This window comes from Lissotriton helveticus, chromosome 2_1, assembly GCF_964261635.1.
Source record: "Lissotriton helveticus chromosome 2_1, aLisHel1.1, whole genome shotgun sequence".
Taxonomy (NCBI): Eukaryota; Metazoa; Chordata; class Amphibia; order Caudata; family Salamandridae; genus Lissotriton; species Lissotriton helveticus.
In genome coordinates, this window is record NC_136059.1 from 110,209,338 (window position 1) to 110,225,659 (window position 16,322).

The 16,322-nt window shown below is 48.9% G+C and overlaps 1 protein-coding gene across 2 annotated transcripts in view; it reads right to left on the reverse strand.

The window, feature by feature from the left end:
* LOC144819236 (PC-esterase domain-containing protein 1A-like) overlaps positions 1-16,322 on the reverse strand; it is a 359,196-nt gene that overhangs the window by 303,705 nt on the left and 39,169 nt on the right. The window contains exon 2 of one of the 2 annotated variants that reach the window (XM_078677208.1): positions 3,714-3,842. The exons of the other annotated variant lie outside the window; for it this stretch is intronic. The gene's annotated coding sequence lies outside the window, so the exon portion shown is untranslated. The remainder of the gene's footprint in view (positions 1-3,713; positions 3,843-16,322) is intronic. 2 annotated transcript variants of the gene reach the window in all.

Sequence of the window (16,322 nt, forward strand, 5' to 3'; positions counted from 1 at the left end):
AAATAGATACCCAAGCAATACCTCCCCGGAGGTGGGTCTGTGAAACAGATTTAGATAAGAAAGTTCTGGAGAATCAAATGGGCAATATGTCCATCACAACGGACCCGACTGTCCCAGCTATAGTGTTTGGTAAATGTGTGGGGAGATGCCAATGTTGTAGCCGGCAGATGTCCAGGACAGGATCTCCCCAAGATAATGCAGTGGTCGCAGCAAGAGGGTTGCTTCTTGGCCAGTGAGTAGCAGATGTTAACGCAGAGCATAATCCATCTTGTGATGGTACTTTTCTGCAGAGCCTTTCCTTTCTTTGGAAAACCATACTAACACAATAAAGAGCTGATCACCGCCACCCAAAACCTTTTGGTATCATCGATGAAGAATGCGAACACTAGTTATGGGTCTAGGCGGTAGAGTCTCTCCTCCTCATTGGAAGGGTGAGGCAGAGCAAAGTAGGGCAGCAGTGTGATGGTTTGGCCTACGATGACAGGCGTCCCCACTTTTCGTACAAAAGAGAAAATGTTTTCTTAGAGCCAATTTATCTGGGGGGGAAGAAATCATGTTATGGGAGTGCTTGCAGATGGATAACCCTTCTGGCCGATGCAACGTCCAATAGAAAGGCTGTTTTGATGGTCAAAAAGGCACAAAGGGCACATTACAGAGGCTTGAATAGTTAGGACAGCAACAAAGTCAAAACCAAGTTCAGACCCCCTGGGGGCAGGATACAGGATATAGGGAGAAACATGCTGAAAACGAGTCAGAAAATAGGGTTGGCTGATCCAGGAACTGCAAGAAAGCAGGAATGAGCAAAAAGAGACCCTTTAACTGTGCCCAACACAGAGCCTTGCCGGTCTAACAAAAGAACAAACACAAAACACCTCAAAGGAGCTGAGACTGGATCAACTTTTTTGTCAGGGCACCAAGCCACAAGTTTGCCCAAACGAAAGGCGTTTACCGTCTTGGTTGAGGGATGTCTGGCTGCCAGAGTGAAATCACAGAATTCAGCCGGTCCAAAACTGTCAATAGCCATCCCTCAATCTTAATGAATGAATGCACAGCATGTGTAGGTTCATGTGCACGACCTTGCCCTGTTGCTATGACAGCAGATCCTTATGAAGGGGCAGCATGGTCGGAGGACTGATGCTCATGTTTAGGAGTTCCAGATACCGTCCTCTCTGTGCTCAATCCAGAGCCACAAGGAGGACATAGGCCCGCTTATTTCCCACCTTAAGAACTCTGGGCAAGAGGGGTATCGGTGAGTCACCTTGCAAACTCCAGGCGCAGAAGAGCTGACTGCGCATTTTCTAGGACGGTGAATAGATCTAAGAAAGCTTCTCTCTAATCTCTCCAACAAGTGGGTGCCGAGCTGAGGCACTGCCGGAATCCAGAGTTCTTTGATCTCTACCTCTCCTAGACAGCACCCCAACTCAGGAGTGGTGCATCTGTCACCATCGTAATTTCTGGGTGTGGAAGGGAGAGGGGTCTGGCGATTACCTAATCGAGGTTTATCAGTCACAACTGGAGGTCTTTTGAAGTCCCTTATGAAATTTGGAGATTCCCCAGAAGCTACGCCTACTGGGACTTCAAGTCCCACTGCAGAGCCTGCATACGACAGCAGATGTGTTATCAGCAGGAGACCATGAGGTCCAGTGGCCTCAGTCAGTCTCACTGAAATATAGGATAGAGGCAGAAACATTGGAATCATGGTCTGAATTCCCTAGACGCTTACTCAGGAGGACAGGCCTGGAATTGCATTGTGTCCAGACCAGCTCTGATGAAAGGGAGCGTCTGAGGGGAAGTTTGGTGTCACTTCAGCACTTTGATAGTGAACCTCAGCAAGTACAGGAAGTAAGCTCTTGTCTGGAGGTGGGATACTACTGCCCGGGAACCCACATTCAAGAGCCAGTCAGTTATCAAGCTTCCCTGTCACGGTCTCCTTTTCTGGAAAGTAGTAATACAATCGGTGGTCAGCAATAGGCAAAATGGCCCTCTAAGGTCTATCACAAGTTCAAATAAGTTATGGCAGGTAATCTGGCACGGTGCATAAGGTAGGAAAAAACCACCAATTCCCACACGTGTGTGGCCAGCAGACCACTTATGCTATAGATACAAATCCTCTATACACGTGCAAAAGTAAATACATAAAGTTGCATAAAATATCACAATGATGCCTGTCTTAATATTTTCAGATGTCTTTAATTCAAGATCTTTAAGCCTTCTTAGCCAACACATGTTTCGTCGCTGTTGCAGGGTATTACCCTGCAACTTCTTCAGGGCTAAGGAAATATATAAACAAGTACTTGTTTGTGTATGCAATGGTAGTAAGAACACTTTACTTTTCAAAATATTAACGAAGTGACTTCGGTGACTTTAAAAAAAAGTGTACTGCGTGGAAATCCATGTGAAACTGGTGTCGTGCATGCTTCTTGTACAACTTCTTTCTGCAACCATATATCAATGGGGGAAAGAAAGAACAGGCCTCCAATCATTTGTTATTGCTATAAAACATACTGGTACAGTTGGTGTTTGAGACTCCCTTATAGGAGTAATCCTGTGGTTGGCAAGGTGTGGGCATGCAATCAACCGATTTAGTTTTTATAATCTATTTTGTAATATTCAGGCGAAATAGTGCTCCCTCATACTATCACTAAATAGTAAAGACATGTTGACTATATTGTGTGATCAAACATGTATAAAGGAACGTATTTTGTTATAATATGAGAACAGAGGTCAGTTTCAAGTAGTCTCTAAGTAACAGAAAAGGGCACATCAGCTAAAGAGTGGCTGTCGGTACATTCTAATTAGGTGTACTAAGTACAATGAAGGATCCCCTACCTTAGTTCTGATAATTCCAACCCGGAAGGGGTTCCTATAAGTTCTGCTTCTGGAGAGGTAGACTAATTAGTCTTGTGTCCTGAAAGCTAAATATGCTTCCAAATGTAAGAGTTTCTTTTAAAAGAGATGCCCCGTCCTAAGGTAAAATTAACATTGTATTAACATTGTTATCCCTTCCTCCTTTGTCCTGTATTAGGACTCTAGTAAGTTCGTTTATCATTCCTTACCGGCAGTATTAGGTAGAACCCTTCGGCTCTCCAGGCTGTGGCGTGTTCATCGTGTAAATAAGCAGTCTGCAGCCGGCCATCCCGGGGTTGTCTTAAATAATGAAGCATGAGGGCGAAATAAACCCGTACTGAACCCACTTTGGGGGTCATCTTGTAATGGTGTATCCGGACCCCCGTGGCCCTGGAATCCCTAAACCCATTTAGGGCGCCATCTCGGAGTGGTGTATCGGGATCCCTGGGGCATTGGAATCAATATGATTGGGAACTAGCGGAATGTCGGTGGCAACAGGCTGGTGGAAAGCTATTGAGATTAAACGCGATCTGCTAGTAATCTGTATCTACAGGGGCACATGACAGCATTGTGTTGCACTACCATACAATTGTGACATGTGTGGCAACGTGCATGCGGTGTTTATACATAAGTACATCCTTGTGAGAAATTTCTCCTGCTATCCAACAGCTTTGTCTTTCTGACCCGAACTTATCAACATGCGTTTTGTGACGTGTGACAATGTGATAGTGAATTTGAACACATAACTGGGTGAACCTCATATTAAACTATACATTCAGTGACAGTCGGTCTCAATTCTCGCTAGTATCTAATCCAAAGCATTTTAGGAAACGTAATGCAATGTGAAAGTGAATTCTGTGACATACCTAGGAGGGGACAGTAGCACTTAGTCTCGGTTCCTTATTGTACATAGTCTACAACATGTCAAGTCTTGAGTGAGAGTAAATCCCTTCATTAATACGGAAACAGTCATATATTCCAGCAGTATGTAGAGTCTACCAAAAAAAGTAGGGATGAAGATGTGATTACTCTATGAACTGGATAAACTCTCTAAAAAAAAAACACGGTGTTGGTTATGACCTGGTATTACTATGAGACACACACAAAAAACACTTGTATTACTCACCAAGCACAGCCAGGATTAACAAGGATTGACCGGGATTAAAACAAAAAGGGTGTAATTTAACACAAAGTTTGCAACTATATAAATATGTAAGTGTATTATACTTTATATACCGACAATGTCTGTACACTGGTATTCTTTTTTTTCCCTTCACAGATTTGCCCCGGAAGGGATATCTCCCAAAATTCTTTTGGCAAACATTTTTCAATACGGATCATTTGTATTGCGTTGTTTGGATTTTTGAATGTATAAGTTTGAATTCTGATATTGTTTATACAAGATAATTATGTATACACAGAATATATGAACAAAGAGGTAATTTGAAATAAATGTGGTTCGGTTAATCATACGACAACTACGTAGTTAAAAATTCTTGAATTTTAAGTATAATCTCATAGTGGTGCATACTTGTTCTTTTCTTTTAAATTACTGGGCATGCCACAAGGTGTTTTTGGAACCTCCAAGAGTCTAGCAATATCGTGTGGGAAGAAGTTAAAAAGGGGTGGGGATGGGGAGGCTTAACCAATACTTACTATTCTTACTACATCATTGAAGAAATGCTGTAATGTGACTGGGTGTCAAACCAAAGGTAGCTCAGTATGTTCTAGGTGCTATCGAGGAGAAAGAAATCTGCTTTAGAGCGAATTTATTTGTAGCTGAAAGAGACAGTGTCTTCATCTGCATTTATGAAAGAACTTTAAGTTCAGGTAAATAACAATACGTTTAATAAACTTTGCTGTGACGTATCAGCAAGTGTACTAATGTTAGTAAATGTATTATACAGGATTTTTACAGTGTGAAAAGTTGTTTGGGGAACTGTAGATCTTTTAATATAGCTTTTGAGAGGAGGCCAGAATGTAGATAGACATCGGCAAGTATTGCAGATGGTGTTGAAAAATGAAGTGTTCCAACTATATGTGCTTGTAAAGGAGGCAGTGTTCCTCAAATTATAATAATGCATCAAAACACGCCCTAGTATTTTTATGAACCTCACTGTATATATACTTTAGCCCTACAAGAGGTTTGAGTGGCGATAGGCATTTCTAGAGTGAAACACTGCTCAGTGTGAGCAAAGGTGTCTCAAAAAGAATGTTACTTTATAAACCTTTATAAAAACAGGTTTGATGGCATGTTATAATTGTACTAGATACAAATATTTTGTTATGATGTATTGACTAATATGCAACTAGTAATTTTTTAGGTCGAGCCTAGCGCAATGCGCATGCGCTACTCTAGGAGAAGGCCTCTTGAAATCACTTCAGACTTTCTGCAAACTCGTGCGTGTGGTGTTCGATTTTCCACACATGCTATTGCGCGTGGCTTTCAAAAATGAAAGCAAGCAATTGGCCAAAGGCAGGTGCATCTCCCACCTTTTCTGCAAATGTTTACTCCCACAGCGTTTAGCTGTTGGGAGTAAGCAGAAGCACGCAGCTTGCCATCTGTTGTGGATCCCGTTTCATTTTAAGACCTTCAGCTTTCCTTACAAGGCGCGTCCCCTCCACCCCGGCCAAGGGACAGTCCCCACCGCCACAAGAGTGAGCGCTTCTTTTTCCAGCACTCGCATTTCATCTATGTCCGCACTCTCTTTCTGCACCGTTATCTTTGTATTAGTATGTTATTGTCAAGACATTTGCTGTAATCTGTAGTTGGTCTCTAACGCAGGCCCTTGCTGGGGGCTTCATTCGAGCCGGTGCGCACATGGGCACTTAATTATTAGCACTTTCTTTTTGTGCGTGCTTGCTGGCACTGGCTGCTAAATAAAGCCTCGGCTTAGCTGTGGTGTGTGCTACCTTTCACACCTATGCACAGTGTACAGCTGTGGTGCATGCTTCCTTTCCCCCGCATTGCACAGTACACAACTTAGAAATTGACCGCACCTTTTAACATTCACATTTTTTCACCACTGTGGTGCGTGCTTCCTTTCCCCCCATTGCAAAGTACACAGCTGTGGTGAGTGCTTCCTTTCACCCCACTGCACAGTATTGGCGCATGCTTCCTTTCACAACACTGCACAGTGCAGATATGTGGTGTGTGCCTCCTTTCACCCCAGTGCACAGCGGTGGTGCTTGCTTCCTTTCACCTTACTGCACATTGCACTGCCATTGTGCGTGCTTCCTTCCACCCAACTGCACAGTGCACAGCTGTGGTGCGAGTTTCCTTCACCCCACTGAACGTGCCACCTCCATCACACCCACGTGGTTCTCTCGTTTTCTGTTTAATAAACAAATTCCACACACAGATGCCCAGGTTTCCGATGTTAGCATTTGTGAACTCACTGTACCTCGCGGCTTTTCTTACAAGGTGCGTTCCCTCTATCCTGTCCGAGAGACAGACCCTACCGCCATAAGCTGGATTATAACCACAACATCACTCAGCACCACCTCAGCATTACTCAGTACCACCTATGTATCATTCAGCATCACAAAAGCATCACCTCTAAACCAGCGCAGCACCACTTCAGCATCACCTCAATATCATTCAGCATCACATGAGCATCACCTCCGCCACTACTCACAACCACCTCAGCATCACTCCACACCACTTCAGTTTGGCATACAAATTTGACATCTATTAATTCTCCACAAATAACTCTGCACTACTCCATTCCAATTAAAATACTATTTCACAACATCCACCCTCCCGTTGTTTATATCGCACATCTAACAAAATCTACAACAAAAATTAATTGCAACAAGCAAGGAAAAATTGACAGCATTGCATAAACAAATAAACTGGAACACATTTTTTGTACTAATTTTGGTTTTTAGTACAATACTTCAGTTGCATATAATGTTTTTTTGGTTAGATATAAGGTAACAGAAATAGTTATAACACTTTTTTATTATAACTTCTACATTTTCAACATGCTGCACAACATTCACAATGCTCTAAAACACAAATTAAAAACGTTAACAAAGCCAATAGCTGGGGTGGGGCTTGGCAGCGACCAAGATGGCCGCATAGTTTCGCAGCACTCCTGAGGATTCCTTCCTGACCCCCGAAATCCGGCATTGATCCTGCGGCTCCATAGCTCTACACGTCAGCAATAAAGCACCGGCCTCGCGTGGTGGGCGGGGCCGGCGCAGGAGCGCTGCCAGGCGGACAAGAGAGGTGCTGTGCAGGGCTTTTGGGGGGTGAGACGGACCACAGTGGCGGTGCCCCCCAGACCGGGGCGTGGTGATAGTCTCCTGCCCCCCCCCTCCCCCGGCGAGCATCAGTGCCCCGAGCCGGGGGGGGGGGGGCAGGAGTGGCATCGAGCGGACTGGCCCCCGAGGAGTAGACGCAGTGTGGGCTGGCCGGTGATGAGGCGCCCTTGCCATATGGTGCGATAGAGTGGCGACGAGGCTCAATCACCCACACTGAGGGACCCCAGGAACAGTGAGCAGCGAGGGCGTGCAAGTCCCTGGAGGGAGCGGTGACAGCGGCGACTTGGCGACCACTGTACCAAGCCCGTGACCGGTTAAGACACCCAGGTCAGTGGGAGAAGTGTGAGGTCCCTGGCCAACAGCATTGCCATTGTACAGACGACCAGCTTTCGTGGAGCAGCGCTGGTCTGGTGAGGATTGCCCCTTCCTTCCACGAGCGAGGTGGGGTGTGGACGGGGGCCGGGTGCCTGGTGGCAAGCATCCTGCCCCAAGCACTGCCATGCGAAATAGGAAGTCCATGGTGACGCAATCAAACACCATGGACAACTACACGGCGGGGGGGTGGCGGGCGGCGTGACCCACCCCGGGAATCTGGAGGAGCCCCGCGAACTTTCCCTGTCCTCCATAATGCAAGCCATACAGTCCTTGGGCACCACACTGGAATCCAAAATAGATAAAATGTCAATCGAATTGATGCTCCAGCGGGCGGACTTGAACAAAACTACAGAGAAGGCTACGCAGCCATCACGGAACTCCACGGGGCTACCAAGAAGTTGCAGCAACAGGTACAGCAGCTCACGCACCAACAAAGGCAGATGGCGGCACGGCTGGAGGACCAGGAAGGGAGGGCCCGAAGAAATAACCTGCGAGTGGTAGGAGTGCCGGAAAAAATGGAGGGGGCTAGCGTTGACCTCTTCCTGGAAGACCTCATCCTAAACAGCCTTCGACCAAAGAGACTGTCCAAATTCTATGTTATTGAGAGGGTACATAGGGCGCCGATCCCGCCGCTGCGTCCAGGGGCCCCACCGCGCACCATCATCGCGCGCATTCTTAATTACCGAGACAGGGATGCAATCTTACAGGCGGCCCGCCAACATGGAGACCTGCGTGTTGATAGCGCCACCATTCGGTTCTTCCCGGACTTTACGCCCAAGGTCCAGCAGGAGCGTCGTTCATTTGATGGCGTCAAGAGGGAGTCCGTGAACGTGGAGTTAAGTACATGATGTTCTTCCCGGCGCGGCTCAAGATCTTGGCGGAAGGGAAATCCTTTTTCTTCACCTCCCCGGAGGAGGTACATGCCTGGTTTGAGGAGTACGGACATTCGCGAAAGGGCCCAGAGCGAGGGGCAGCTGTAGGAGTGCGGCGCCTCGGTCTCCGGCTTCATCTGTGGGATCTACTGGGGGAGCACAGAGACGACAGGAGAGTCAGCACCCGGCGAGCAGGGGAAGAACCCGTAGCCTTTCGGCGTCGCCGGATCTGGGGTGACGTGATGGAGCCTATTAGGCTGGACTGACCTCCACTGGTGGACACGCAACGTATAATGGTGCTGTTGAAACTGCTCCTCCTGGGGCACTGCTGGGCAGGAAGTCATTCAGTTGTTGAAGGTCTTACGGGGGGAAGGTAGGGTGCCCCAACCACTGGTTGATTGTACTCCTGTGGTGTGATGCTGGAGGGGTCCTGTTTGAGTTCCCTGGATGTACACTCCATTTTCCCTTTTTGGGACACCGCCCTAGACTATGGTATGTGGTGGAGTAGACCATGAACTGTATGGGGGTCGGATGAGGGCCTCAGATGTTAGACTTGGTTGTCACACTCGCCCCCTGAGTTTTTCGTTAACAGGGCTACAGGCGCTCTGCTTGTTGGGGATGTCAGGCACTGTTGGCCGACGTAGCAGGGAGGGGGGATGGTGGGGGAGTTTTTTTTTTTTACAGTTTTATATGCTTGTTTTTCTATTGCGTACATGTTTTGACTCCATTGGCACTATCCGCTGGCGGTGGGAGGGAGGCGGAGGAGGGGGGGATTTGGCTGTCAACCCTCATACTTGGCGGGTCCGGTGTCTGGGACGCAGATGTTACTGATGCACCACATGGATGTATTATCCTGGAATGTAAACGGCCTGCAGAATAAGATTAAACGCACCGTGGTGCTACAATACCTTCGCAGGCATGCCCCAGATGTAGTCTTCCTACAGGAGACTCATTTATTGGGAAACCTTTGTAAGGCCCTAGATAGATTTGGCTACACCTTGCGTGCTCATGCGGGTTTTACCACGGGATCAAGGGGAGTGGAAACCTTATCAAAAACTCCCTGCCACTGGTCCTGGGGCGGTGCTGGTTGAACCCTTTAGGGCGCTACGCGGCCCTGTCTGTGCAATGGGAGGGTCGAACTCTGAACCTATGCTCACTATACATTCCTCCGAAGCTTCACACTGCCACTCTCCCAGACATTGGAAAATTGTTGCTGGAGACCTTGACCGGTCACAGACTCATTTGGCCAGGGGGAAGGGGCGAGTCATCTTAGAGATTTTGTACAAGCGCTGGGGTTGGTAGATCTTTGGAGAGCGCATAACCCCCAATTGAGACAGTATACACATGTCTCTGCGGCCCACGGATCCGGTTCCCGGATCGATTACATATTCACCCGGACAGATTACATGGGCCTTTTCAGGGACGGACACCATAAAGCTAGAGGGATCTCTGACCATTCACCGTTGGGGGTACAGTTGGTAGGCGGGATTGGAGTGTTGCCCCTCGGCTTGATACATTTTTATATAAAGACCGGGACTTCCAGGAGCGGTTCCGGGAGAGGGTAGTTCTCTATTTTGCCAAAAATGTAGGTTTGGTGGGTTCCCCTGGGATAGTCTGAGAGGATTATAAGACACTGGCCAGGGACTTTGTGCAGGCTGAGGTCGGGCGACGACGCAAAGAAAAATATGCCCAAGCTGAGAAATTAGAATCGGAGCTTCATGCTCTGGAGGGCGAGATGGGACTTACCCAGGAGCAGGAACAGGACAGACAACATAGGGTGCGCCTCCTGGGCAAAGAACTGAGCGATGTAGTGACGGAAGAGTCACGCTCACATGCGCTTGCTACACAGCGACGAGTGTATGATTTGGGGGATAAGGCGAACAGAATGATCGCCTGGTTGGAGAAGAAGGATCGGGAACACAACTGGGTGCCGGGGATAGAGCGGCCGGACCGGTGAGCACCACAAGCGTGGCGATAGCAGAGGAGTTTGCACACTATTATGAGGCGGTCTACCGGTCTCAGAAGGCAAAGGAGGAGTGGGAGTGTCGAGATTTCCTAGCCCCCTTACAGCTGCCCACACTGGACCCAGCTGACAGGGACATTCTGGACTCTGATATTACGGTCAAGAAAGTGGAGGAGGCCATGGGAGACTTGCAAGTGGGAAAGGCCCCGGGTCCCAACGGTCCCTGGAGAAGCGTTCGGGGGTGTGGCAAGTCGTACAGCACCACAGATGTGCAATATGTTTCTCGAGGCGCGGAAGGTTGGAAAGCTTCCGAGGGATTTGAGACTGGCGACGATCGTAGTGATCCATAAGGCCAGAAAGCCAAAGGGGGAGTGCAGTTCATACAGGCCTATATCCCTCCTTAACTATGAGACGAAGGTCCTTGGGAAGATCCTGGCCACACGCTTAGGGGCGGTCGCAAATTCACTGGTTCACCCGGACCAGTTGGGCTTTATGCCCCACAAAAGCACGCGACTCAACCTGCGACGCCTGTTTGGGGTCCTGCAAGCGGTATCTGAGCGACCGGTGGTACCGGCGGCATTGCTGTCTCTCGATGCCCATATGGCTTTTGATAGCATGGAGTGGCGGTATATCTATGCGGTCTTGGAAAAACTAGATTTTGGCGACAAATTCTGCAAATGGGTGAAATTGCTGTACACGGAGCCACTGGCGCCGGTCCGGGTTATTGGAGCTATGTCACAGGAGTTCCGACTGGGGCGTGGCACAAGGCAAGGCTGTCCCCTTTCCCCGACCCTCTTTGCCCTTGCGCTGGAGCCACTGGCTCACTTGGTTCGGATGGACCCTGGGGTGTGGGGCATCGATTTAGGAGGAGGATGGGAGAAACGCATATCGTTATATGCCGATGACATTTTGTTGTATGCCCAGCGGCCGTCCGAGTCTGTACAAAGGATGATGATCATTTCGCGTACATTTGGGGATTACTCCGGATACTGTATCAACTGGGGCAAGTCCCAGGGTTATGTTCTGGCAGGACCCCAGCCACAAATGATGGATGATTGCGAGGGCTTGGTATGGCGTGACGTGTTCCGATATCTGGGAATATGGGTCACACCGTCCGACACCGAATTTCTCCGTTCAAATGTGCTGGCACAATTGGAACGTCTTAACGGAGACGTGGCACATTGGAGGACCCTCCCGCACTCCTTGATGGGGCGGGCCGTCCTATTTAAAATGATGGCCCTTCCCCGGCTAATTTACGTTCTGCAAAGTTCGCCCTTTCCGATCCCGGAGTACATTTTTAGAACGATAGACTCGGAGCAACGGTCCTTATTGTGGAGTGGAGGATGCCCTAGAACAGCTCTTAAAAAACTGCAACGGGGACCATATGAGGGGGGGCTGGCGGTTCCCAACATCAGTCTATACTACTGGGTGACGCAGCCGATTAATGTTAATGGCTGGGTATTTGCCCCGCAGGAGGAACCCGCCTATAGAATAGATCGTATGGCCTTGGGAGGGGAGACCTACCTCGCAGCTCTATACTCCAAAAGTAGACACAGTCAGACCTTGCCGACCCAAACAGCGGTGGTTGTAGGGGTGTGGAAGCGGGCAACAAAATTACTGGGGTGGGAGGCGAAGCTCATGGACCTGACGCCCTTATGGACAGGCGACTACCTCCGGGAAGTTGCAAAACTGAGGGACTTACGCCAATGGAGTTTGATTGGAATTGATATGCTGGGGATGTGTGGAAGAGGGGGAAAATGGTGGACTTTGCGCCCTTACAGACTGAGTTCCATATGGGCGAAGGTGAATTCCTACATTATCAACAACTCAAACATGCCCTACATGCACACTTGAAACAGGGGGACCAGCTACCTGAGTATGCCCCGCTCGAGGATAGGCTACTGTTAGACCCTATGATTGATAAGGCTATCTTACCTATAAAAAGCTGATTAATAATCTGCCTGACCCACTGGGACCACTGAGGGAACAAGCATTTGCAATGCAATAGGTCTCGCATTAGGAAAGTTTGAGCTATTGGTATTGTAACTGACAAATTTTTTATTTATGTGTTGGTTTTGATAATAGCGAAATTAATAGCTTTGTCATTTACAATGCCAATAGTTATACCTTTCGCAAATGTGACACCTATAGCATTTGTAATGCAATATGTGTTGTATTTACGTGAGTTAGATGTATTGATATTACAAATAACAATGGTTTTTATTTTTTTTTAAATAATTAATACTTAGATTAAAGTTATTGTAATTTATAATGGCAATAGCTTAAATTTTTGTAAATAACTTTTGTGAAGATTATGTTCAGTGTACTTTATTGTGACGAAAATCCAAGTACAAGTGAAATATTATCTTTTTTTGTGACATTTGTAATAAAGCTTGAAACATTGAGAGAACATATTTGAACCAGTTGTTGTTGAATGGTTGCACAGATTGATGCTGTGGTGGCGCTGAGTGATGTTGTTGTGGTGACGAGTGGGGGCTAATGTGTGGGGGGGCTAATGTGTGGGGGGGCAGTGTGTGAGGGGGCAGTGTGTGAGGGGGCAGTGTGTGAGGGGGCAGTGTGTGAGGGGGCAGTGTGTGAGGGGGCAGTGTGTGAGGGGGCAGTGTGTGAAGGGGCAGTGTGTGAGGGTGCGGGGTGTGATTGTGCTGTGTGTGTGCCCTAAAGTAGTGTGAGTGAGTAATGTGTGAGTGCGCAGTGTGTGAGTGCGCAGTGTGTGAGGGGGCAGTGTGTGAGGGGGCAGTGTGTGAGGGGGCAGTGTGTGAGTGGGCAGTGTGTGAGTGGGCAGTGTGTGAGGGGGCAGTGTGTGAGGGGGCAGTGTGTGAGGGGGCAGTGTGTGAGGGCGCAGTGTGTGAGGGCGCAGTGTAATGAGTGTGTGAGGGTGCGAGGTGTGCGAGGTGTGAGGGTGTGTGGCCAAAAGTAGTGTGTGTGCAATGTGTGAGGGGTCAGTGTGTGTGAGGGTGCAGTATGTGTGGACTACATTACTGTGAGTAAGCAATGTGTGAGTGCGCAGTGTGTGAGTGCGCAGTGTGTGAGGGGGCAGTGTGTGAGGGGGCAGTGTGTGAGGGGGCAGTGTGTGAGGGGGCAGTGTGTGAGGGGGCAGTGTGTGAGGGGGCAGTGTGTGAGGGGGCAGTGTGTGGGGGGCAGTGTGTGGGGGGCAGTGTGTGAGGGGGCAGTGTGTGAGGGGGCAGTGTGTGAGGGCGCAGTGTAATGAGTGTGTGAGGGTGCGAGGTGTGCGAGGGTGCGGGGTGTGAGGGTGCAGTGTGTGTGGCCAAAAGTAGTGTGAGTGTGCAATGTGTGAGGGGGGCAGTGTGTGTGAGGGTGCAGTATGTGTGGACTACATTACTGTGAGTGAGCAATGTGTGAGTGCGCAGTGTGTGAGGGGCAGAGTGTGAGTGGGCAGAGTGTGAGTGGGCAGAGTGTGAGGGGGCAGAGTGTGAGGGGGCAGTGTGTGAGGGGGCAGTGTGTGAGGGGGCAGTGTGTGAGGGGGCAGTGTGTGAGGGGGCAGAGTGTGAGGGGGCAGAGTGTGAGGGGCAGAGTGTGAGGGGGCAGAGTGTGAGGGGGCAGTGTGTGAGGGGGCAGTGTGTGAGGGGTCAGTGTGTGAGGGGGCAGTGTGTGAGGGGGCAGTGTGCGAGGGGGCAGCCCTATAATACTGAGGTCTAAAGTAACTATTGTTTAGATGTACTACAGTTTATTTATAGTAGTAATTATTAGTTATTTATATTATCAAATACTTAACATTATGTTAGGACTGTCCAAAATAATATTTCTGCCCAATACTTTTCTATAGCGAGTTTTATTGCAGCCTCTTTACAACGTTGGCACGTTTAGCTATCAACAGTGCCCGACCCCGTCCCTAGTGCAGTGATCTCACCAGCATGCCAATTATTGAAAAGTAAGCCTAGTCACCACCGCAAACATCCGACAATTTCTATGCCAACTACCATCCAAGAGACATGTGACGCATCACAGACTTGCAGTAGAGGCTAGCATTCAGCTACTCCAGAAGAGGGAACCCCTGTATCCGATTAACGTGACAGCAGGACCTCGGGACACTTAATGACAGCTGTGGAATCTTAAATCCGATTACAAAACAGGAAGTAGTTGTGGTGCTTTAGACCCACTTCAGTTACATTTGTTGTTATTAAGGTTTAATGCCGTGGTGTTCAGTTAGTTCAGGCAGCGTGTCCCGAGTCCCCGAGTCCTCTCCTGGCAGCCGCTGCAATGAATCGGACTGTTCTTTAGTGTGGTAGTCATGACTCCGACAACGCTCTGCACTGCACTCTCCCCACCGGGCTCAGTTGCTATATTGAACTGTCGGCGGGCGGCCCGGCCTGTGCTAGCAGTAGTCAATCAGCACTGCTCGAGACAGCACCATGCCGCTGTGAGAAGAGCCGGGAGCGCCATAATGATTGCGGCCGGCTGCCTTCATACTCTTGGACACCGCAGGCACTGTCTATTTAGGAGGCAGGACATGACGTCTCTACGCAGTGCCACGGCCAATGAAACAACCAGCCAGTCTCGCCAGTAGTACAAGTAGTGATTGGCATTAGTAGATTAGAGTGTTTAGGCGGCACTGAGAAAGGCGTCAGGCCGTGCAGAGTAAGCAGCCCTGCAGATGAAATGCCATTTTGTGAATTCATTTATTTTTCAGATGAGGCCTCATTGATGTATTAGTATAAACTTACTTGAACTAGTCTAGTTTAGAGACGTTTCCCGGTCTGTCCGGAGGCCGCTCTGCAGCATGATGCACTTTGCCGGACTGCATCAGTCTTCTTCTCCGACCCTGTGGCTGCTGACACAGTCCCCCCCCCCCACTTGGCCGCAGTTTAGTTTGTGCCCCCGGTGCTGCCCGCGATCATCGTGACCAATGCCTCTTCTTGCGTGGCGGGCGCCGAGTGAGTGAGCGAGTCATGGGGGTCACTGACTGAGTCCCCGCCGGCCCTGTGGTCTCTCCGACACGTACAAATACTTTATATAATGTGCATTGCTCGTCCATTAAAAAAGCCAGAACTGCCACTGAAGATATTGGGTAGAAAGAGGTTGTTCTCGCCCATTCAGCGCCTTACCCGCCTCTAGCAAACCCGCAAGTCTGTTATGGATTGACTGGGTCAGAGGCACATGCGGATTCCACAACCAATCAGTACGTGTACATTTTGTGCGGCGTACTACGATTGGCTAACATGCTGCATTCCACGTTACCTTATACGTCAGACATTATCGCCCATTCACGGACGTCTCGGAGAATATGATGAGCGGTGCGGTGGGCTTGGTCCCGTAAGAGTCCTGGAAGGGCTGAATTTTTCCGACACTGACACTCGTAAACTAGATGATGCAGAGATGCGCAGCGACAACAGCCCGGTGAGGTAAGGGGGAGGGGAGGGGGGTGCGCGTGTGTGGGTGTAGCTGTGTGCGTGCGTGTGTGTGTGTAGCTGTGTGTGTGGATGTATGTATATGTGTGACTGTGTGTCTGTTAGCTGTGCATGTGTATATGTGGGTCTGTGTGCGTGCGCCCTGATGCATTGTGCCTGCGTGGGTGTATGTGTGTGTGTGTGTGTGTGTGGGCATGCGTGAGTGTGGCTATGTGTGCGCGTGATTGAGAGCGGCGAGAGGCTAGCAGGCTGTGAATCTGACACAGGAGATGTGCACGGCGCCGGCCTGGGCGTGCGCGCCCACCAAGTGAAATCGCCACGTGCACACCCCCTGTCTCAGATTCCCATGAGACGGGCAACATTAGTTGTAATAATAATAAATAAAAAAAAGCATTGAAAATGCAATAGGTCTCGCCTTTGATTATGGTTAAAGCCGTTTACTTTGCTAATGGTACTGTATAGCAAAGCGAATGGCTTTAACTTAATAAAAGGAGAGACCCATTGCATTTTTAATGCTTGTTATTATATCTCTCCTGCTTGTTATGTTGACATTTGCTTCTCCCTAAATTAGTCGATTCAGAGGGAAAGTGTATAGTTACCCAAATTGAC